The sequence below is a fragment of the Trichoplusia ni genome, chromosome 24, assembly GCF_003590095.1.
Source record: "Trichoplusia ni isolate ovarian cell line Hi5 chromosome 24, tn1, whole genome shotgun sequence".
NCBI classification, from domain to species: Eukaryota; Metazoa; Arthropoda; class Insecta; order Lepidoptera; family Noctuidae; genus Trichoplusia; species Trichoplusia ni.
In genome coordinates, this window is record NC_039501.1 from 874,851 (window position 1) to 900,331 (window position 25,481).

General features: G+C 34.0%; 1 long non-coding RNA gene across 1 annotated transcript in view; it reads left to right on the top strand.

The window, feature by feature from the left end:
• The first annotated feature begins 1,490 nt into the window (after positions 1-1,490).
• The window catches only part of LOC113505158, a 36,771-nt gene continuing 12,780 nt past the window's right edge, over positions 1,491-25,481 (top strand). The window contains exons 1-3 of the long non-coding RNA XR_003401606.1: positions 1,491-2,397; positions 12,866-12,941; positions 23,813-23,928. This is a non-coding gene — a long non-coding RNA (uncharacterized LOC113505158). The remainder of the gene's footprint in view (positions 2,398-12,865; positions 12,942-23,812; positions 23,929-25,481) is intronic.

Genomic DNA, 25,481 nt, shown 5'->3' on the forward strand with positions numbered 1-25,481 from the left:
TAAGTGTGTAGCGGGCCTTGTAGCCTCGATCTAAGTGCTTCGGGGTGTTTGGTTCAATATTACTCTTCTATTTATTATTAGTCCAAACTGTCCCTGTGTTTGTTAATCATTTGTTGATGAAAATGTTTATCGAATTTTTTTCTAATTGATCGAAGATTTTCTTGTTAGGTTCCATGTTGCATATATCCATTTGTTCACCCAAATAAAACTATTGCTTTCAGACACACTAGAGTCCATAGAATGTTGGTAGTATTCCAGCATGAAAAGCCTTTAGTAGTCGTAATTACTTTTGAGAAAGTCTTCAAATGTATTAATATGAACCTTACAAAAAATATGTAACTACGGTATGAGTCTGCCCCTTGTATCTTATACTAATTCAGACCACTTACAACACACGGTAGCATACGGTCTATGTTGGTTTAATATATGTAAATATTATCTTCCTCTTTCCAATCATTCGGCGTCGATACAGTATTTTTCTATCATTCGTCTCCACTATCACTCAGTAAATACATTTTGTTGATTTAACCTAATCTCTTTCCTCGTTCCTTATCATTAAGGATAAAAATCAGAATAAATTGGCAGCCAAATTCCGGAAATTATGATTCAGCGTTTGACCTCGATGTGGATCTCGGACCATCCATAAACAGCTCCAATAAACTTTTTGGCCAAAGATCTATTTTAGTCCTTCAGGGCGAACAGGACACAATTTGAGAATGAGCTTAGTAACCTTGATAGAACCTGAATAGATTTACATATAATTAAACACCCTATATTAAACTTCGGAAATAAGGTCGACGGGGCTATCCTTTACGGGCATTAAATCTGTTTTTGTGTCTACAAGGACCAATATAACCGCTTTTCAGGCATCCCTTTATGTCGAGCTCTTTCACTCAACATATTAATATCAGTATCTGTGTTGGGAGTTTTCGCAAGTAATTTATGATATAAAAGATTTTCTTTCACAATATTCTTATACAAAACAGCATTGATCATTACGTTTTTATACTAGTTCCTTACAAATTATCTTGTTTTTAAACCGCTGTGACTTATAAATTACGTCTGTTTTAATGTATTATGCTTTTAAATGGTTGTGACAAGTTACACCGAGAGTTTTGTTACATTTATTTACGTGGAGTGCGCTTCATACACGGTACGAAGTAGCAAAATAAATTTTGTCCCGTCATGTTTGTATGGCAATTATTTTCACATTTTAATTTGAAAAAGTTTTCGAAACATCGTCTAATGTATGAGTAATAGTTCATTTAGAATTCGCTAATAAGACTGTTGTTGACTTTGTTTATTCGCATAATAAAATCTAATAGATTCTAAGACCGTATTAATTTTAAGTTGCGGCTAGTCTACCGAGATGGAACAAATCATTGCCTCCACTAAGGCCTTTATTTCTTGTGTCGCAAGGGTATCCACAAATATTCAACTCATATGTATAAGACACCCAGACTCTAGAAAGGAATTTGTCGATCATGCTTGTCCGCAAGTATCAAACTCCAAACAAATCGCTTTACTAAACAAATCGGCAATCTGTGCACGAATTAACAAACATAATGCTAATTTAATAAACGAAAACATTTTTCTGGCTTAACCAAAGCATGATAATTGAGCTTCCACATTTTTACACGAAAAATTCATCAGTAAAATAACTCGAAATCTCCAAGGATTATATTTTAATTTACGATGTTCAGTATTTAACCCCCCTCTCACCTTTGAACCATCCCTCAAATGGTCGTGATTAATTATAATTAATGCTTTTTGAATTAATGAAATAATGCGACTGCCTGATAATGTCAGGTCGGCAGAAATAATATTTATTGGTCTTCTGGTCCTTTTATCTAAGAAGCTCAGTTTTCATTGATATCGAGAAATTCGGAGTATTGATTTTATCGTTTTTTAGATAAATGTCATCTTTAACAATAATTTATTTCTTCCTTTTAAACCTATAGTCTCGTGTAAAATACTACCATCGCTAGAAATAACTATTGATAAACCTATTCGGACCCAAGATTACTTGAATTAATAGAAAATTTAACATTGTCAGTCATGAGACGTCAATTTTCTAAATAGAAAAAATCAAGAAAAGAACGCTAACACAAAAACCTTACTTACTTTCAAACTACTACTTAGTCCAATTACAAATTACAATAAAAACACAACCTAAAACCAACACCAATAAAACACAATTCCCAAAAACAAATTTAACATGATTTCTCTTGTTCACAGCTCCACCGAACGCAGTCGAGATCGCAAACCACCCTCCAAGCTCGAAGTTGGAAGTCAAGGAAGGCGAGGACGTGTCTCTCGAGTGTCTCGTGAAGAATGCCAAGCCAGCAGCCAAGATCGTATGGTTCAGAGGGAACGTCGAGCTCAAAGGAGACAAAGGTAAGGATACCGTTACTGGGACATTGGATTGGTCCTTTAGTCCGCGCTGATGTTGATATGACATGGACGTGGCAGTTGGTAAATGCTGAATAGTTGCGAATATGCTGTTTAATACAATTGGATTAGGAGTTAGTCGTATTTGATAGTGGTTAGGGATTAAGATAACATTAGTTAAAATATGAATGGAATATGTTGTTTATTCATGCATTTATCTGTCTTTAGATATATCTAAGATGAGTAGTCCTCAATATAACGTTACTAGTTTTTAAATTGTAGTCGTAGGTAGTAATATGACCACATTACTGGGAAGATTCGTAACCTTTTCAGAAGTAATTAATAATAATAAAAATATCAGTTTCACAATCATCTAGAAATAGATACATGTCCTTTTGTCCAAGAAATATAAAAACCAGTTATCAAAACTACAAAAGTCTGTAAAATTAGATTTCAAAATGAAGTTCATTTTATTAGCAAGGAGCATAGTCGTTGTTGCCGTGGGAATGCTATCGGCAGACTGAGGTGTTGAACCATACTGCATTAAACACAAGGAAGTGTCTTTACAGCTCAAGTAAAAGATACTGTTTCGACACGTTTAGACTGGAACTCGTTCAATGGAATTAAGTTTTAATTGGTTATACGAACTCTTTAAAATTGGATCTGGGTTTATTATATTATTATTTTCTCTTATGGTTGATTCTATATGTGTATTATCGAGGTACAATTGTGTTTCAAGGATTTAACATTGATTACAAATTATTTTAATCTCTGATTATATTTTAAGACACAACTTTGAGAATAATCAACAGACGGATTTAAGAGTAAAGTTTTGAGTCATTCGCGAAATAAAAGTAGTGAAAACAAATAGAACTTTTTTCAATAAAGTTAAAGATTAAAATAAAAGTATCAAAGTTCTTTGCATTTTACCGTAGGAAAATCATATTAAAATTCGTTTCGAAAGGAGTTCGTTTAATAAATCCAATAATACCGTGCCAAGTCGAAGGTTTTCCAATTAATCGTAGATCATCTAGGTAGGTCCGGTGCGTTTCAGACCCATAATGAAATATTCAAAGAAAATTGCTGATAAAATCATCGGCTTGTGAAATTGTTTTCAGATTTTTAATTCGATGTGTTCAATTTTGATTTCGGGATTTTTTTTTGGATTAATATTGAGTACCTGATGAAATAATTGATGTTTGTCGTGTTATATATGCTGGTTTTAAGATTATCCATAAAATAATAATAAAAAATAGCTCAATTCAAATCTCACAATTAAAGAAAATATAAATACGTATAACAATTATAATTTTGACAGCAATAATTGCGCAAATAATGCTTTTATTTTGCATTCATCTAATACGTAATCCTACCAGTCCTTCATTGTCCACTAGACCAAAACAAAATTAAACAAATGAATCTTCAAGTATATTAAAAAACAATCAACTTATTATTTTGATCAACTTTCGATCTTCAAAACACTTACAAACAATACGAAATTAATATTAGTCTGTTTTATTTAAACACTTCTCGATAATTGGTCGGCACAACACTAATTGGCTCATCGCAGCTACGGTCATTAATTAAACAAGTTTTCGATTTCAATTAGTAAACAATTGCAGTGTGCTATAACGAGGCTCGTCGAAGTGGTGTCGTGATATCGATATAATCAACTGTAGGTAGTGATGTGGATGTAAATGTATCGATATTTCTCTTGGGATGGGTCTGTCAGTCGTCGTTTCGGTGAATATTTACTAATGGGTAATATATGGTTCGTGGTATTGTATTCCGACATACGACGAACATTGATGGGTCCAAATCTAAACTATCTCCTCCATTTTGAACCATATTAATTGGAATGGCAACCCGTAGAACAAAATTCATTTTAAAAAGCAACTGTATTTCATTTACATTAGATAATGAAATAATTAGGATTTTCTATTAGCTAAACTCCACTAATCACTGTTAAGGGGTGATTGATTAAACACCAATTTAAGTTATTCAATCATGCGATAGTGTGATAGAGGAAAGGGATGTGACGATATTATTATTTTTTAAGTGTGTATGCCATTTGTTCTTCTTTTTATATGGTTGACATTCAACTTTTTCTCTTAGGGATAAATAGGCCTCTGACGTAGCGCACATCCTGAAAAAAAAACATGTTTGCTGATTTTGGTGCCCTGTTTTCCTTCAAAATTCTTCTTCAAAAAGGGGATTTGAAAAGACATTAGTGCGTGCCGGGTTTTGAACCTATAACCATTGCTTGGCAGTTCAACGGTCCTGCCACTAGGGTAACTCATTTTTTTCTTTCTAGTTTTTCACTGTGTGGGTTAAATACATATAGTAATAACTCAAACCTTCAAATAGTATTTCTATTTGTGAAGAAGACTTATTCTCTAATGCGCATTTCTAATCGGAATATTCCGTTCCAGAGTTTCTGCCAATGTTGAATAGACACCGAAACACAAGACTACACAACAATTAATACTCCGTACTTTAAGCAAATATATATAACTACAATATTAACATTCCTTACTTAGCAAATGTACACAATTTCCCTCAAATGAATTGAAATGTACTCACAACAAGTTATTTTTATAATCGATTTTGCCAATACATGAATTATTTATTTAACGAAAAATATTTTCATTCATTGTTAATAACTTTTTGCCGAAGTCATTGTCATATTTGCTCACTAATCTTAATAAAAACAATGTGAGTCCTCAATACTTTCTTTCCGATCTCAGCGAACCGCCAAACCGGATAAAATGAAACTAGTCAATTATGTAACCCATAATACGGCTTAAAATATCACCACAAAAATCTTTCCACCAAAAACCAATCCCAATTCGTACGCATGTTAAACAAAATCAAGCAAACTGACACGATGTTAAAGTTTGACAAATATTAATAGAAAAAAGTCGATATTGAACCCGTCACAACACTCCGAGTTTCATGGCATAAAATATTAGATGTCGATATTCGTTAGTTGCATCACTAGAGATCTGGCTTAGGCACATCACTAGATGTGGCATCGTGATACGGTTTACATAATTCTGACAGACGTGATACAGTCATAAATATTAAAAACTTATCTTGGTACGTATATATTTTGACTTTTTTCTTATTACTCGAGATATTATTATTATTCCTATAAAGTAATGGATAGGAAAGCAAGAATAGCTACTGAGTGGAGTTTCTGAGGCAAACATGGAAACAAAACAGACCTTCTTGAAAGTTGATGTACTGCCTAGGGTCAGAGTTTTCGCCACTGAAGTGACTTAACACACCCTTAAAACGTACTCAGATGTTCTAGTTTTCTCACGGTATTTTGAAGAAAATCAAAATTCCTTGGAATTTAGGAAAGGTTTTCGGTCAAAAAGTCTAAGGTCAAATAATTGAGAGATGTTTGGCTAAAAAACAACATGTCATTATAATAAAATTAACCAGAATATCTTGCCATTTTAGGCCTTTTTAGTGGAAAACGTATTACGTAGGCGTTTTAAAATAAATCCTTTGAAAAATACTTTTTTTTAATCTTTTTTAATTTACGGGGTTTTTTCTGAGTAGAAAATGTCACCCCAATGATTGATACAGATATTTTCATAAGGTTTATATTATTCAAAGCCACATCTAGCGTCTATAAGTCTGTGCTTCGACTCCGCTAGTAATAACGGCGTGTGACAGTGACATGACCCTCCAAAAGTACGCCTCGTTCCATATTCCGAGGTATCACGGAGAAAAAAAACTAATTTCCTCCCCAACCTCAATTTTATCAACATCGGGGAATCATTGAAGTTTTTAATTTGATTTCTTTGCGCTTTATAAACTTTTGATCGGGTATTTTCGGAAAATCGGTCCCTTTTAATTTCATTTGTTTTTGAGGCTAGAGGTTATTCGGTATTTAAGGACGTTCTAAATATAGGGTTTTGATGATATTTAGTCGATAAATCTGACCTAGTTTTGCTCAAATCATATGCCTGAGTACGCACAAATCCCGATGGTCACCAAATATTTGTCGGATTTCCCAAAACTTCTGCCATACATTTTTACTTACGAAGTCAGATTTCAAATTCTTCGATGATGAAATTGCGTTTTGCAATTGAGACGGACTCGCTTCCTCTACATTCCAACCTGCTACTGCTTCTCAGAATTTCGTTGCCAAAAATTTCCAATAAACCATTGAATTTGAAATCTCGACCTGGGAAATTTACCCTAGTTTTTGAGCTAGAAACATACCTGGAAAATTTCACAAATGAAAAGTAAAGCCGAAATTAAATATGTTATTATATCGTCGGAATAACGAGATTGTATGTTCCTGGAAAATGTGAACCTTAATACAGAGGTTTCTAACATTATTATGAAAAAAATATCCACCTTTGTGTACAAATTAATGGAGATTAAAAGAACGAGGAAAAATGTAAAAAATTATAAAGCCTACTCACAAGGCTGATGCATTGTTAACATAAAAATCTAACTTCAATGACAATAGAACAACGAATATCTATCTACTTCAAATTAGGAGCATGGCAGAAAATAAAAAACTTGCTGATAAATCAAAAACAACATGCACTCAATGGAGGAATCCATAAGAAAACTCCATTCTTATTTGATATCATCTTGGTAAGCAATCCATGTAAGTAATGTATCGGTGAATATAAATATATACTTATATCTGGTTGACAATGGCAGCAATAACACAGAAACCATCAAAGGACCGACGTAGAAGGCTCGTTTTGTTATCTCGCGGATACAAGTTATAAGATACTTCGATACAAGAGAGAACAATTTTCTATAGAAGAAATAATGGCTTCAACAACCGATGAAAAACACAAAAACCATACACGTATACAAATAAGATGAGTATTTAAGGTGAATGAAAATGTAATTCATGAAATTAGTTTAAGTGTGTTAACCATAGATATACAAATGTGGATTTACAACTATTTCGAAAACAGTAAGGAGTCTGGGTGATTGAAGAGAGATTATAGATGAATTAATAATAATCAACATTGATAAGCAGAAATAACTGAATGAGGGTTATATGAAAATAGAAATACAACAATAAAAACAGAATCGCTATAGCTTGTAGATTAAACTGACGACGAAGACATTTGTGAGCATTTTGCGGTTTTCAAACCGTCTATTTATTGGGAGAAAGGAGTTTTTGTGGTCGCTCCAATAGCAGGGCTTATGGCAGATGGCAACTCATTGGGACTTATTAATACTTATGTAACTGACAAAAAAGTGAAGACACAATTCGAAATGTCTCTAGATGAAATTACTTTTTTACTGAACGTTCCGAGATTCGGAATTGAGATTTATTCGATTCCATTTTTAGCTTCTGTTTATTGATTGTTTAGATTCTTTGGAGATTTTTTTGAGATATCTATTTCATCTATTACGATAATGTTTTCGTTGTTGTTATAAGAATACTAAGCTTTATGAAATTGGAGATGTAGAAAGTAATTTCAATGAGAATTTAGTCGAAGAAATTGAATTCTTTCTTTTACGAAAATGTTGGAATCGTTACTTATTGTCATACCTTATAATATTACTTTTGCGTTGGAAATGAAACTATGTCATTATAATAATGAACCTGTTTCCAAAAAATTAAAGCATAATGGAAACGTATATGGCCATACATATACATATATCTAAAACTAAGTTTTCTTCCTGAAACTAATTAGGTTAATGAAAATATTAAAGTAGAAGTAAAGTGAAATACAAATTATAATTGAAATGACGAAAGCAACAAGTCTGAGTAATTCAATTAGTGTGATGGTAATGTTTTATACTTAGATAAAGTTACTTGTAGCGAATGCAGAAACAACTGAATGGTATAAGGTCACCGCGCCAATTACTTACTGCGAAACGTACTGTGGATTTGATCCCCGTACAGCATGAGTATTTGAGTGATAGTTTTTATTCCATATCTATGTGAAAATCTCGCTACACAGTGATTCCAAACGAGTGCAGTAGTCGGTATTAAAAATGAAACGACACGTTTCCATAGGCAACGAATGACAAGAGACATTTTGTTCGCATGGAAATTTAAAACTAAAAATCATCCGAAAAAACTTTGTCAGTCCTCAAAATATGAGATGGCCACGAAAATATTCCAAGGGTTCCCTAATTAATACCGTCGTACCAAATCTGTCGGATACACGTCGCCGCGTCGCTGCTTTCGATAAGTTTGCCCGAAAATTTTCATTACTACCGCTCTGAACCAGGGTTGACAGATTTAAAACGAGTAGATTTAATTGGCTTTCGATATTCCTAGCTGTGATAGGATTTATTGGGATTTAATTATTTTGCCGTTGATCCGGATTTCGTAGTGGTTTCGGCTTATGCTTGCCATTGAGTTTGTTAGGGAGAAAATAACATGGGTTTTTAAAAAAATTTTAACAAATTATATTTTTCATTTTATTTTTCATCAAATTCCTAATAATCATCTATTGCTGTTACGTTGTTGCTATGGCCTTTTTAGAAACATGTTTTGTTAACAAAACCATTCATTGGATATTGTATTTTTTTTATTGTATCAAGTTTTTGAACTTTATCGTCGGTTTTTATGATATTCAAAAGCTATTGTTCTTAGAGCTATCGTTGTCAAACCAATTTTGATACAGTTTTGGCGCAGTGCCTGGATACTTAGCTTTTAGTGCTTATGTTTTGGTTTGATCCTCGTTTGTGGTAAAATCTTTATAGATACCCATTTAAAGTCTAGAACGAAATCCAGGATAGTAGTTTAAGATTACAACTATAGGATTGTTAATATGTTTTTATAGCTTTATATCCAGTGAACTCTTAAGTTACTAAAAATATTCCAAGTCTGCGTAAAATAATCAAATTTGCAACTCATTCTTCTTGGAACACCCGCAGAGCGACTAATACCAGCCATAGGGGTATAAACAGAACATTAACGTAACAGAGCACTTTATTCCTGCACAAAATGGCGGCGTTTCGACAAATTCGCGCACCAGAGATCGCAACGCATTACTGTGTTATGACGTCATCGCTACAGTAAACACACGGCGCGGAGGACACATTGTACTGCTCCGCAAATTGGAAAAAATTGTACCTTTAAGGAAAACGGTCCATGGATCACTTATGAGAACATAAGTGCTTGCCTGTCATATTTTTTCTGGTAGAAACGAATCTGTTAGAAATACTTGATGATTTTTGTTAGGAGATTTTCAAATGTTTTGAGAGGAAGACAGGATATAGGAACAAACTCCGTCGTATGAAATGGATTTCGTGAAATAAATGAGCTTTAAAAAACAGATGTGACTTGGTCGGTTCAAATATCCTCTCAACCATTTAACAAAAGAGGGAACGCCAGCTTTTGACTCCTTGATCAGATGATTGAGCTGTTAGTATATGTGCGCAACTCAATGAGTTTTTAAAACTATCTGAGACAGCTATCTCCCTCCCACAAAGGCCACAAACCCACTTAAAGAGTTTCATGGTACGTGCGTGGCTCTTAACAAAGTAAATACGTTATTTTTGCAAGTTTGTCTTCATTTCCTTATAGTGCGCAGAAAAATAAGATCTCATTGGTCTTGTTTGTTTTCCATCAATGTAACCTCTTCCATTTAAAAGATTGTTGATTGTGTCAAGATAGTCTATGAGTTTGATATGCAATTTGTTCTATCACAATTTGTGATTGGTCAAAAGAAATTTTTGTAGTGATACTTTTAAAAAGTACATCTTCATCAACGGCCTTAAATTATCCACTATAGGCTTCTTGCGAGCCAGTTTCTTGTCCTTCGTATCCATCCTATACAACCAATTTGAGTAGTAACATAGTTGCTTATAGTACCTAAGCCTTAATTCCTGTCAAATATTAAACCAAGATCAGAACGTCTTGACCTTCTTTCTCAGGCATAGAGAGATCTCAATATGTATTGTTTGCGTCTTACCCACAGTCTAGTCACCCTGAACATGACTTTATTTTAGAACAAAAATTTACATTAACTTCGGTTCTCTGTAATCCTAACACACAACCGCAGTCTCTTTATAAATTCACAGCTCAAATGCCCCAAAAAAAACCATTATAGTTCACTGTTTTACCTTGCCCCAAAATAAAAAAGAAAATAGTTTCTCACTATTTCTCCTTGCAGTCCTGATTTTATCCTAAATTTTAATTCGAGTTTACATGCCTCCTACATTCTCAGCGGGACACTGTCGGTGCCTAGATAGCTTAAATTAAGTACAAGTGGTCCCGCGTGTGTGATCACACCTTTACAACGCGCGAATAAAGCGTTTGCTTAAAATAGTTGTTACGTTAATGTGTAACGCCCTTTAGAGCTCAGTTTTAATATTGTTTTAGTTATTTATTGTGTGTTTGGGATAATTTGTTAGGTGTGAATAAGAAGGGGTGTGTTTTTAGGGTTTGTGTTAGTGAAGATTTAGTTCTAATACTTGTTTTTAATTGAATGAATACCTAACACTGTTTTATTGTAAGAAAGAAATGATTATTTTACGAACAATATTTGAGACGAAAATAATTTTGTAGGCAACTTTTTCTACAGTTATTTATCTTGATTTTTCCATCAGAAAAAGCTATTTATTATTTTAGTGTATAAATCCGTTTGACAAGATATGTTTGAACTATTTTACTGTTACAAATTTATATAACTCTCAACTTAATTTCGTTGAAAACTAAAGATTTTAAAACAAAAAAGTCATTTAAATGACTCGAAATTACAAAAGCGTAATTATTCCTAGCACAAAAATAGAAGCATTAATTTTAACATCTCTTTTAATTAGGTAATTTTTTTATAAACCTAAATTTAATTGACAATGAAACGAATATCTTAATTATGTGTATTTAATATTTAATTGTAAGAATACATTTATTCGAAACGACCTTCTTTTTATTTCTATAGTATTGACACAGGTTATATGTCTATTAACTCGTCGGAGTCTAAATATAACATAAGGTTAAATAATTAAGCAAGAACAAGGGGGCATGCTAGTATAGCATAATACTCGCTGTGTACCGCTTTGTTATCGGGACTAGTTTCATGAAATAATCCTAGCAGTTTAGGCGTAAAAGGGTAACAAACGTACATAAAAAAATCTCATTCAATTGCAGTAAGGAATTGTGTCGCATGGGCACATAAATATGTGAAAAGTTAAAGATATGAGAGTCTTTGATGGGATTTGGAGGATTCTTCCGCGCTGATGAAAAACAGGCTATCCAAAAAAATACATCGCCATTGAAAATTTTAGGTTTCTATCTACGAAGGTTCATGAAGTACTGTGGCAACAGGCGGACAGAAACTCGAGCCTCAATATTAGTTTTGGTTTTTAAATATAGGTCCTGAACCCTTAAAAAAAAAATCAGTGATTTCAAGATCAAAAACATTGAATTTACATGTAACACCTAATACCATTATCAAAACATCACTAACACATCTTCACTATAGAAAACTAAGGTCGAATCTCGTTTGAAACTCTGAAATACGAGGATCTCGTTCCAACGACTCGCATTTCTCGACAACCTGCAATCCTATTAAGGCAGTGTATCGACATAGAGTAAAGTATATATAAGTGTATTAAACTGCAATTGAGACTAACGTGGTGATACTAGCTCTTTATAGATACCTACTTGGGTGTATAAAGAAGTGCTTACTTTCAATTCTTATTCGCTACTAGCGGACCCAGCAAACGTTGTTTTGCTTTATAAATTATTTCTAGTTGTATGTATTTTTTAATGCCACTTTATAAAAAAAATAACAACAAAAATTTCTTCAAAAAAAAATGTTACTGTGAGCAACCCTTATCACTTAGGGTTATGAAATATAGATGTTAGCCAATTCCCAGACCTACTGAATACGCATATAAAATTTGGTAAAAATCGGTAAAGCCGTTTCGGAGGAGTACGGTAACTAACATAGTGACACGGGAATCTTATATATTAGATTTGGAAAAATAAACATCTCTAGCATTTAAATATTTAATAATTATCTCGCGGTTGATTTCACAAACATCCAAGTCACATGCGCAAAGATACCCAGACTCAGGACATTTGTTGATCACACAAATGCTTGTCCAGTGCGTTGATTAAACCCACGACGCATAGCGAGCGTTCAATGGGTTTGGCGTGGTGACCTCAACTATTCTTCTATCCGTGCCGTTGTATTGGTATTAAGATACTTTGAAAGAGGTTTTTATATAATAATTTTGATGTAATAAAGGTTCTTAAATTTTCTCAAATCCACGAGGATGTATTGTGGCCAATTAGTCAAAGAATAGGTAGCCGGACATAGCATGCAATTGGGGATGTCCAGTAGTGGACATATAGGCTGATGAATTATTCTAATATAAAAATCTGACACAGAGTTTGTTATAGAAATTCATCAAATCGATTCTTCGTATTTTTTGGTAGATCTTAAAATAGGTCCTTCTTAAGTTGGCTGATTATGGGTTGCCCTTTAATTAATATGTATTTTCATTGTTACAGTTTCCAAAGAAGAGATCCGTGAGGTGGAGAATGCGAATGGAAACCCGAAGTCTGTCCGGTACACCACCATATCGAGGTAAGTTTATCATGATTATTATTTTAAGGGAAAGAGTAATTCGACATGTAAGTAGGCCGTTATTAATTCGAGATAGAATATTCTAGATTCACCTAGGGTCAATATTGTAACGTTTTGAAAGGGCCCGAAAAACGGCATACTTGAAAAAAAAATGATTGGACCAGGAAGAGATGTTTTTAAACTGACACCCAAATTCTCTAATTGCCAAGATAATTTTAGATTCTACACTTTCCGACTTTGCAAATAAATTAATAATGACATGACTTTTATTAACAGTTTTAGTAACTTATTAAAATAAAAAATCCTAAACTATCTACTCAGTTGATAACACAAGTACAAGATTTAATTACCTATCACCATATAAAACAAAATAGGAACTGAACTACATAATTTTTCCCTCTATTACACCAGCTAGATAAAAAGCAACTTCTTACGCAATTTAAAAACTGGCATACTACGCTTTATACTAAGTCGTTTAAAGGCATACAACAGGACAGGAACCTAGGACTTCACAGTAATTGCGAACTGGTTATGATGGGCTAGGAACAAAAAGTGATTTTGTACAGTCAGTTGCAAAAGCTGGTGGACTCGTTTTCGCTAGTTGAAGGTTTTGTCACATACATATAATAGGTATTATGCGATTAAAGTCTATATCCGTTATTAATAAGCTAAAGTCTTAAAAGTACTTTATTTATGCCTCCTGGTCGACCTCCGTGGTCGAGTGGCGTACGCACCGGTTTCAAGGTGTCGCTAGCTCTGAGGTCCCGGGTTCGATCCCCGGTCGGGTCAATGTAAAAATTCACATTTCTACATTGTCTCGGGTCTGGGTGTTTGTGGTACCTTCGTTGTATCTGAATTCCATAACACAAGTGCTTTAGCAACTTACTTTGGGTTCAGAACAATGTATGTGATGTTGTCCGCATTTATTTATTCATTTTATTTATATGCCTAAAATACTACATTTAAGCTAAAAGTTACAAACAGGAAAATTTACTAATATGGCTACGGTTGTCTCAAATATTTCGCTTAGCGTTAAGTTTGTTACTAAAACGCTGTACATAGAAAGAGTAAATAATATTGCACGAAAACCAGGTTCCCATTAGGTAAAAATCACATTCAATTCGATTTACCCGTTCAAATGCTGCAGTGCCACAAAGACACAGACATGACATAACTCTTGTTCTTGACTGTACAAACAGGTATCTATGACGAGCTAACTCGTTCGTAAGATTATCTCCTAACTAAAGGGCTAAACTTCTTATGCATTCAGTAGATGGTTTTTATCTATTTGACGAAAGATTTTTAGTCCCCACCAACATTACTCTGGACCCTCGAGAATTGGTACTTCCTAGTTTCCTACCAACTGTACCCAAGCCGCCATAATAATATGAATCGTGACTAAAACTAATAAACAGGTAAACATAACTCTAACCAGGGTTCAAATTTACGAAGCCAAAACGGTCCCATCATGTCGGTTAAATATAATATTAAAGGAAATGGTTCCGTACCCCAAACTAATTTGTTGTTGCGACAATTCCTGTCAAAATTTGACATAGGTCAGCGAAAGCCAAACGGTATTGTATTTCTTTATAGATGTTAATTCAAGTCCTTAATTATTCCTTTAATGAGAGACGTTCTTTAATGTGTAATTAATGGTATTCAAATTTCTCTTCAACTTGCAATTAATTTTCGAATATGATTGCAGATGTATTTTATGTCTTGTAATTTCAATTTGTAATTTTACTGGCTTTTGAAATGTCGGTCATGTGATTTACCTACTGTTAGGGTGTGGCTATGTTGACAAGAGGCGCGATGTTTTAAATTTAAGAAACCGCATAAAAAGGATACATGGAAAATGAGGCTTCACGGCCCTAATTCTTTTAAAAATTATATTCGAGGCAAGAGACTCTCACCGGCATAACACACGGTAGTGACATACTGTGCCTAGAATGTTATAAATAAGTAATTTCGAAATTGATAAGAGATACGAGTATTGTTATATCGGTTTCCTATTATCTGTTCTTATCGGACTGTTTCCATTCAAGAAAATATTTTGTTAGGGAATCGTAGAAAAATAAAACCAGATACTGACTTCTGTCGGTTTGACTGAGAAGAGTTTTGCAATATAATATGAATCCTCCACTAACCGAAATCATTCGAAATTTCTCTTTTCGAATATAAAATAGTTCTTCTTACGGTTATAAAGCTTACAAAGCTAAACATCGCACCCTATAACCACATCATCGCTAACTCAATCGCTCTCGCGTCTGACCCCGCTACCGCTTATGCACTGTAACCTCTACCTTACACTTTTACACGTGTTTAACATACAACATACGTCATTACCTAAGCTTCCCTACAAGTTGGTAGGTCTGTATTCCAGGAAACAATTTAGCGAATTTTCTTAATGTTAAGTTTTGTTCTTAATGAGCCATTCTTCGAAAGCCCTTGAAAGTAAGCTCTTCATATTAATTTATTTGATATTTTATCATTAAAATACCTTGAAAATTTGTTGTCTTAAGCTAGCTTTATAGCTTTCCTTATAGGCGTGTCACAGCTCATGGAGAAACAACTTAGTGTCAGAAAGACAGCGGAATCCTTTTTTCTATTGTATCTACCCTAATAAAAGAATTATCATCAGCTGATCAAAGTATGGTTTTCTTCTTGGCATCAGTTGCTTTTCTCCAAACATCAGAACAGCTTTTTTAAATTCTACCAAGCTACGCCGAATATCGCAGTATGCTTCGCCGAACCGCACAGTACAACTATTCACAAAAGTGTCACAAATAAGTTAAATAAATCCATTCCATTGTCATTTTGTTCCAGACATCAATTTGAAAGTTGTCTGAAATTCTGGAAAGTTCCATCATACGCGTTACGGAGTTATACGCGACATATTTGCATGTTATTTTGTATTTTATGCTGCCTTGACTATGCTTAAAGGGCCCTTGTAAATGAAACTTTATTGGGATATAAATTAGGTTACTTTTTGTAACTTTTTGGTGTCATGCTACGAAAGTTAGGTCTTATTGTGTGTTCTAGGATTTTTGTTGTAACGAAAATAACTTTTCTCTTACAAAAGGGATAAACAGTAAGGTACGTATAAATTACTAGCTTTTGCCCGCGACTTCGTCCGAATGGTTAGAAGATAGACGTTAGGAATTTTTGAACGAAAGCCCTCGAAGATGAATAATGTTCCCTGTTTTTTCCACATTTTCCATGGTATCTTCGATCCTATTAGTCGCAGCGTGATGATATAATAATATACCCTAAAATATTCCTCGGTTCCTCCTCCTAAGATTAGCGCGTTCAAACAAACAAACTCTTCAGCTTTATATATTAGTCGTATAGATTTGACAAAAAAACTGTTTAGACCGTCAGACAGATATTGGATACGTATTTTTTCTCTTTTCTAAACAAACGAAGTGACAATAACAGCATTTTTAATAACAATTTCCTTCTTGAATACTTGTATACGAAGTATGTGCGAACACTGGACATTCTTAACTATAAAGGATTAAGACATGCTACACATTCAAACGGCCCAAATACTTCGACAACTCTCCATGAGAAATATTTAAACTTTAACCATCCTTGCCCTTTTAGTTAACGAATACTTTTGCTGAGGTAACGGCCGCCATCTTGGATTAAGCTCATCATGTGACCGCAAGTGAAGTGTTTATGTGAAATGGACTTTATGGTTTTTGGAATAAGGTTTATATTGGTTTAGTTTTAATATATTTGAGATTGTAATTTTTTTTGGAATTGAAGTTTGCTTTGAAGAAAAATTTTGCTGAAATTGGGCTACGCCTCACATAAAGAATTTCTTTAAAAATTATATGGAAATAAACTTATAAAATGTGAAGTAAATTTATCAATTCTCTTAAAGCTTAACCTCCGTTCACGAAGGCCACTTTAGTGTCACTGTCACTTTAAAGTGGAATATCTAGACATTTAAGGAGGTTTCTGACTAGTTTGTGAATTGGATACGTGTGTTGAAACATATCGATCTATGAGTAAATTAAGCTAAGTTATTAAACGACAAGACTATTGAAAATTTAGTAAAAGTTGGAACGTACAAATAGGCTCGTAGGAGCATGTTTGAAATATTATTAAATGATGTAACGGTTTACTCACGCGTATTTATCGGGGTAGCCCGACTAGTTTCGGACCCAACCGGAGTCCTTAATCATGAGCAGACGCGGCGGGATCGCGAGTCGAACCCGGTTGGGTCCGAAACTAGTCGGGCTACCCCGATAAATACGCGTGAGTAAACCGTTACATCATTTAATAATGAATCAGTCTCACGATAGTTATTATAAAAATGTTTGAAATAATACAGCAGTTAAATCTCCTCTAAGATTAAAACAACTGCATTCTGAATTCACTTAACCCTATTAATATTCATTTTCAGTTTTCATTGTATTCATAATCTATATTGTATCATAGTATCTACAATGGTACTTGGTACATCTGACGTTTAAGCTAAAGTATTTAACTTTGAGAGCTGTTAAGCCGGTTTGAATCCAACTCCAAAACTTTACAGTTTCAGTTTATTTAAAATCAACAGACTAACGATTAACGCTGGCTTGAGGCTAAACTATAACTGAACAAGTTGATCGATTACAGGTTAAGCTATGCTTAAAATGATTGGATCTTTGGATGGGTGACCATCTATGTCATAACGAGTTTTAGACGGTATGGTAAGTTATGGATCCCGGCTGTTATTTATACTACTTTGACAGTCGTTACAGGTAGTCAGAAGCTAGAAAGTCTGACAACCAGTCTAACTAAGGGGTATCGTGTTACTCAAATAACTGAATTGAGGAGATCAGATAGGCAGTCCCTCCTTGTAAAACACTAGTACGTAGCTGCCGGATGCAGATCCAGTTAGACTGGAAGCCGACCCCAACATAGTTGGGAAAAGGCTAGGATGATGATGAAACTTCAAAACCCGTTAACGATGTGTTCAAAGAGCGTTACTTTAATACATTGTTAAGTTTTGAAATTTAGAAAAGTATCAGCAAATCGGGAAATGTTTGTTCTGATTCTGGGAGTCATGTGAATGTATCTCAAATAATTCTGCAACCCTCACAAAACTAGAATTAATTTCCTACCATTTATTGGCGCACTACATATCGTAGAGCGTCTCTTCCAAACCTGCAATAACATTAACTTTAAGGGGAAAAAATAGGCTTTTTGACCTGACTCTGTCCGTACTGGTCATATACGGACATCAGGTCGAACTCAAAGTGTATCAATTCTCCAAAATCACAATTCATCTGTCACACAACCGTTCAAATATGGCACAAAGGGATGGAACAAAACACACTCAATTGTTTCTCTGGGATACACCGATGTGAAGTACTGGATGGTATGCGTTAATAATCATCATTGATCCTGGTTTCAAAGAGCAATGTTGCGACGCTAATCATTGAGGCAAACATTTGTGACACTTACAAATGTTTGTTGATACAGCATATCGCGTATTGGTTATGGATGTAACGTATTTTTTTTAACGATAGTCATTTTTAAGACGTGACAAAAAATCGAATAATTTGTTTTAGACATGTCGTTGTGGCTTTGCGATTTTACGCCTGGATTTGTGAGCACGCAAGTTAGAAGGTGAATTTTTAGAGTTATAATTATTATTTGTACTTTCTTAATTATTGTAAAATAACACTGACAAACGATGACGGAAAATTTCGCAAATTGCATTTTGCATTCCAAAGGTTGGAATCTAAAATCTCTAACCCACAGTGAACTAGCGTGGTGATACCGTGCTCAAGCCTTTTCTATATGAGAAGAGCCCTAAGCCCAGCAGTGGGACGTATATAATCTGTCATATCCTGATTGATTGGGCATACCAACACATCTTACTTATACTCTCTCGCAACGATATCCTAATTGAGAACTCGTGCTGTTAAATTAACTTTGCTACCACGGAAACCCTTGCAATATGTTACAATCTAACAATGTTCCAACAAATTGCTTGGATTATCTTAAGATTTAATAAAAGTGTCCGCTCTTCACTTATGTGGTCCATATAAAGTTAAATCTCTTTACAAAGCCGTGACAAAGCAAAACCTTGTTAATACAGTACTGCAACGTAGAATACAAAATAATTTATCATTAAAAGGAAGCAAGAATATGGTTGTAAAGTCTGCAGTGTAATAAAAATAAGCTAATTAGTTTAATCTTTTTATAACGAAATATGCATTGTGCCAACAACGTAGCAATTTTACAAAGACGTAATCCTACTACCTACTAATATTATAAACACGTAGTTTGTATGTATGGATGTTTGTTGGTCTTTTACGCAAAAACCACTGAACGGATTTCGACGAAACTTTGTACACATATAGATTACTAGTGACCCAGCAAACGTTGTTTTGCCTAATAAATTACTTCTAGTTGTATATATTTTTTAATGCCACATTATAAAAAAATAAAAACAAAAAAAATCGTACAAAAAATAAAATGAATATTTTTAGTCTGAGCAACCCTTATCACTTAGGGGTATGAAAAATAAATAGTAGCCGATTCTCAGACCTACTGAATACACATTTAAAATTTGTTAAAAATCGGTTAAGCCGTTTTGGAGGAGTACGGTAACTAACATCGTGACACGGGAATTTTATATATTAGAAAATAACATATTATGGGATAGTTTTTATCTCGGCTTTATGTTCCTGTGGGATCATTTTCGATTTATAGTAGACGGACTCGCGGACAACAACTAGTATTTTATATTAGCGAATCTCGGGACTTATAAAACTGTGTTTTGCTACGATATGTCTACCTGTCAAGCAAAATTTAACGCATTGCAGTTCGTTTAATTTTGTCAGGAGTTTTTGTATTCGCGTCCATTTTTTATTTCTTTTGCGATATATTTTCATTCTGTATCGGCAGTAAATAATGTTGGATGAAGTTTGTGTTTTTTATGAATTGCAACCGATTTTTATATTTATTAGGGTTCCGTACACTAAGGGTAAAACTAAACCCTATTACCGAGCATTCGCTTTTGACCGTCCATCGGTCTAAAGGCTGTATCTGTAACTGTATCTCGTGAACTGTGATGGTAAAACTGTCAGAAGTTTCAAATATTATGATTTTTTAATGCCCCTATTATAATAAATAAAGATCGAGGTTAAGCAACGGTTATTGCGAGCATGAATTTGATTGGGTGATTAATTGTTTTTCTTTGTTCTATTTGTACGGAACCCTCAGAGTCGGACTCGCACTTGACCATTGTTTTTTGCTTTTCGTGTGTAATTGCGGGTATGAGTGTTTACTCATATTTTACCCGTGATTGGAATCAATATTGATATCAATTATAGTTGTTTAATCACTTTTCAGGGGATAAAAATATATTTTAAATAAGTATTTCTGTTTTCAATCATTGTCGGGTGTAGTTGTGCATTGATTTATTTCTTTGTAAAAAAAAAAATTCATTTATTTGAACTGGTTTAGTACAATATATTCAGGAGCCTAATGGTTCTAATAATTGTAGACCAGTACCACACTAAAAAGAGTATGGATGCATCACTAATTATTGTTTTGACTTCAAAAGAAGCAGCGATTCCTGAGCTTGTTTTTTCATTTTTTCTGAGACTAGACATAGAAAACGTCGACCCGGTAAGAAGTAACTTAACTAAAAAACGGAATAATTACAAAACTAAAAAACCTAAATAATAAAAATTATGCATTCAAAACACAAAACACTAATTCGAAAATATTATGCAACTATTAAAAACAGTACTTCAAAAGTCTAAAGCAAAATAAATTCCGCATTATTGCAGATTTAACCCGATATAACCGGATTAAACTGGATTCGGGACGTCGCGCAAGTGACAGCCAGGGAATTACGGGACATGTCCCGTCTGAAATTAAATGCGTGCCCACAAATGGTGAATGTTTTAAGGAATATTTAGAGGAATGTGGCCACAATTTGCTTTTATATTAGGATATTATGTTCTTTTAGTTTTTGAGTTATTGTAAAGTGTGTTGGACAATACTTATGTACCGGGAGATGATGTTGATAAAAATGGGTTTTTATACTTGATTATTGAACCCAGTTCAGTATGTGTATTTTATGGATTTATTTGAAAAGATCAGAATAACAAAATAAAAAAGAAAATCTGCCGTGAAACCATCAGTTTTCAATCTATCGCCTAAATACTTCAAATTATTTATTTCTATAACTACACGTCAGCCTGATCATCATTCAGTGATCATTCATCAACCTTAAGCGCCATCTAGTGTTGAAATTTGGAGTTAGTAAATCAAATTAGAGCATACAAAACTATCTTAATGTGAAATCAGGAACTATAATAAATCAAGAACTTATTAATATTATTAAAGAAACCTAAAATGTATTTCCGAAACAACATCTGTTGGTCCAATTCTGAATCTGCGAAGATTTTCTTTAAAATCTAAAATGCATAGAATATTTGCAATACAACAAATCTTTTCTATATTCGCTTGTATCACGTTCACGTTGTAATGTGTTCCGTATATTTATGTAGCTAGCTTTATGGAAATACTAGCTGTTGCCCGCGACTTCGTCCCCGTGGGTAGAAGATTATAAGTTATGATTTATTTATACCTGCCCTGTTTTTTTCACATTTTCCATTGTATCTTCGCTCCTATTAGTCGCAGCGTAATGGTTTATAGCCTAAAGCCTTCCTCGATGAATGGTCTATTCAACACAAAAATATTTTTTCAATTGGACCAGTAGTTCCTGAGATTAGCGCGTTCAAACAAACAAACAATCAAACAAACAAACTCTTCAGCTTTATATATTAAGTATTAAGTATAGAGTATAGATAGTATAGATATAGATTACATAAATCTTGGTAATCACTGAGTATGTAAAAGAAGTAATGTGAGTTTGTATGGTTTGCTTCTACGGCTAAACTACTGAAGCGTTTTTAGTAGAATTCTCAGATTTTCATAAGACTACTTTGGAGATAACAGTAAACTTGTTTTTTTACATGAGAGTAAAACTTTAACATCTAGTAATTATACTGATATGAACAATTAATTGCAATGGAAAAAAAATACATTCGGTCTAAGACGTCCCTTACTTAATTCGTTAAGCGAGCATTACAAACAGTTCGAATCCCGTCTGACGTTAAAAAAGCACATTTACAATACACTATTTATATAAATAACTAGCTGTTGCCCGCTACTTCGTCCGCGTGGTTAGAAGTTATAAGTTATGATTTATACTGTTATTTCCACATTTTCCATTGTATCTTTGCCCCTATTAGTCGCAGCGTGATGGTTTATAGCCTAAAACCTTCCTCGATGTATGGTCTATTCAAAACAAAATTTTTCAATTTGAACCAGTAGTTCCTGAGATTAGCGCGTTCAAACAAACAAATAAACTCTTCAGCTTTATATATTAGCATATGGATAATTCCGATCCAAAACGGATTTTGTAATCATACCTACGCTGGCAATTTCCTGGGGGAATTGAACAGACTCGCAGATTAAATTAGAACTAAATATGTTGGTTAGTAATTAAATTATACTAACAATGTTTTGAATGAATGTTTAGTTTGTGGAATGTTCGTTAAGATCGATACAAAAAGAGAGTTTAAGGTTGGCAAGTGTGTCTGTCTGTGTCATCATAGCTCCCGAATTAGTATTCTATCCCGAGTATTTTGATATCTCAACTCCGCGGTATCACTAACGTTTTCGTTGCCCTTTTTGGTCTAAGGCTAAATGAGAGGCAAATTTGTAACAGATTTAATCACACTTCAAATTTATGACCACAGCTTCTAGTTGTCCTTGATATGGAGTTTTAATTGTTATAGTAGCAACAGAAATAGGCACATTATATGTGATCATTCCAACTATCAAGCAATCACTGTTAACGAGATACAAAAGTGGCAGACGGGTGGACAGACATAAAAGCCCTTGGACTTGAACAGACATACTCGTAAAACCGAAACGTTCTTAGCTTCCGGTTTAAACATTTATAAACCTATCCAACAAAAAAATATTTTTATGATTTTTTTTTTCAACTGAAAAACATACTAATTTGTATAATTTTTGCTTGTATTCAATACCTTTCCACAGCTTACTCAACGCATCATCAACTGACAATAACATAAGGTTATATCTCCAAGAAAACCTCTTAATACCAAACAATGTATATTTTTATTTACATGTGTTAGTAAACGGTTCACAACAGATGCAAGTAATAGCCATCGCACGGAGTAATATGACCCCATATGGTTCAAAATGTTCCTTGTGTGAAGTCTTTATTATTTTCTGTAGAAAAACTGAATTAGGATGCTTTAGTAAGATTTGGATATTTTGCTAACTTAGTACTTATACTGCAAACTAAGTTTTATGTAGTTTGAGACTAGATGGCGTTGTGTGAAAGTTGTGGAATATTACATCATAATATGCTAGTCATCCCAGCAAACGACGTTTTGCCAAGGTGCAGAAAATAATACTTAGAGGGATAAAAAATAGATGTGCGATACTCAAACTTACCCCAGCGTACAAAATTTTACGAGAATCGGTCGAGCCATTTCGGAGGAGTTAAATAGCGTACACCTTGACACAAGATTTTGTACATAAGAATACTGATAGACTGACGGATTGTGCAAAATTACCGAGATGATGAAACATTTTGGACTTAAATGTATTGGTTGGAATCATTTCAAGGTCCTTTTGATCAAACTAAGAACTTAATCCAGTATACAATTAGCTTACAACAAATTTTGTCACACCAGTAGATCAAACATCACGGGAGACCGAAGAACAGTTTAAGACAAATTTTCCCATCATTTAAAACATCAACGTTCATTTTTTTTCTCATTTGATTATAAACCTTATCCTCTTGTCCTCAGGGTCAATTTCAAGGCGACGGCTGATGACGATTACGCTGATTTTACCTGTGAAGCGAGACACGAGGCGTTGCAGAGAGACAGTCCTATGAGGAGTACAGTCCAGCTCAGTGTGTTATGTAAGTATTTTAGTAATTAATTTTGGGCACAATTGATGAAAAAGGAATAATTTGTGATGAAGGCTGGATTTGAGGTTAGTACGAATTTTATTGATAAAATCGTTATTTTTGAAGCATTAGTATGTTCACTGATTCGGTTTTTTTGAAGTCTGTGTTAAATCCCACCGCTGGACAAAGATATCTCCTTTTTTCAAACCTCCCTCCTCCCTTTTTCAAAACTAACTCCAATATTTTTTTAGTCTGTTTCGAGTCATAGTAAATCTTATTTTATGTAAATGTGACACATAAAAATAATCTTCATACAAAAAAAAAACAATTAGTTATTCTTTTAAACCTTATATCATACTACATAAGTCACATTATCATTAAAACATGACTCCAAGTCACATAGAATTATGAGAGGAGTAAACTAATTTAGCATATTCGTAGCGCGGCGGGAGACTCGACCTAATTCGATACATTTGTAACGGGATCATTATCCACGCGGGTGATGTTTATGATCACCATTATATGTTTTGTCACATATATGTAATAAAATTTCCGTATATGTATGTATTAAAAATTTGCTTTATGCTAATGTAGATTAGGTAAAATAAATTGTTGTGATTGCCTATGAGTTTGGAAATGTTTTACTTCTACAAACGATTTTGATTTGGCATGAGCAGGATCAGATTTAAAGGAAACACTTTACAGAGGCACACACAACAGAGACCGGTTGATGGCCCCAACATCTATATACTAATTTATAAAGCTGAAGCTGTTTGTTTGTTAGAACGCGCTAATCTCAGGAACTACTGGTTCAAATTGAAAAAATATTTTTGTGTTGAATAGACCATTCATTGAGGAAGGTTTAAAGGCTATATAACATCTCGCTGCAACTAAAAGGAGCGAAGATACAATGGAAAATGTGGTAAAAACGGGGAAAAATATTCATCTTCGAGGGCTTCGTCGGGGGCAACAGCTAGTAGTTGATAAAAGGCTAGGCCGATGATGACGTCATCCACGTCAAATCCAAGAAAAAAGCTAATACTTTTATTATCCTGTAGATATTTTAAGTTTTAATTTTTAATCTTATAAAAACCACAAAGCGAAAGTTAAAATCCGCACTCCAGCTCAAAAATAAACAAATTCTAAGCAGAAGGTTTATTTTGACAATACGACACGACCACGCGACGACTTCTCATGCATTATTAATATTTTCTCCAATATAGAAACATGCAGCTTTTGCTAAGCCACGAGACTTTGACAAAAATGTCGGGATTTCTGGGGTTAAGATAGAGAATATTGTAATAATGTTACTAGAAGAGGTTTTTGAGAACTAGATTTGGTAGAATTGAACTGACTGTACGGATAGCCGAGTAGTAGTCACCACACCAAATCCAATGTGCGAGGTGTGTAGGCTGATCATTTGTGTGTTTTGCGAATGCTTGTTCTGAGTCTGGGTGTCTTTGTGCATGTGACTTGAATGTTTGTGAAACACCCGCTAAATAAGGATTAAATTATTTGAAGTGGGAGGCGATTGGCAAAAAAATGGAATAACTGAGGCAGGAAGT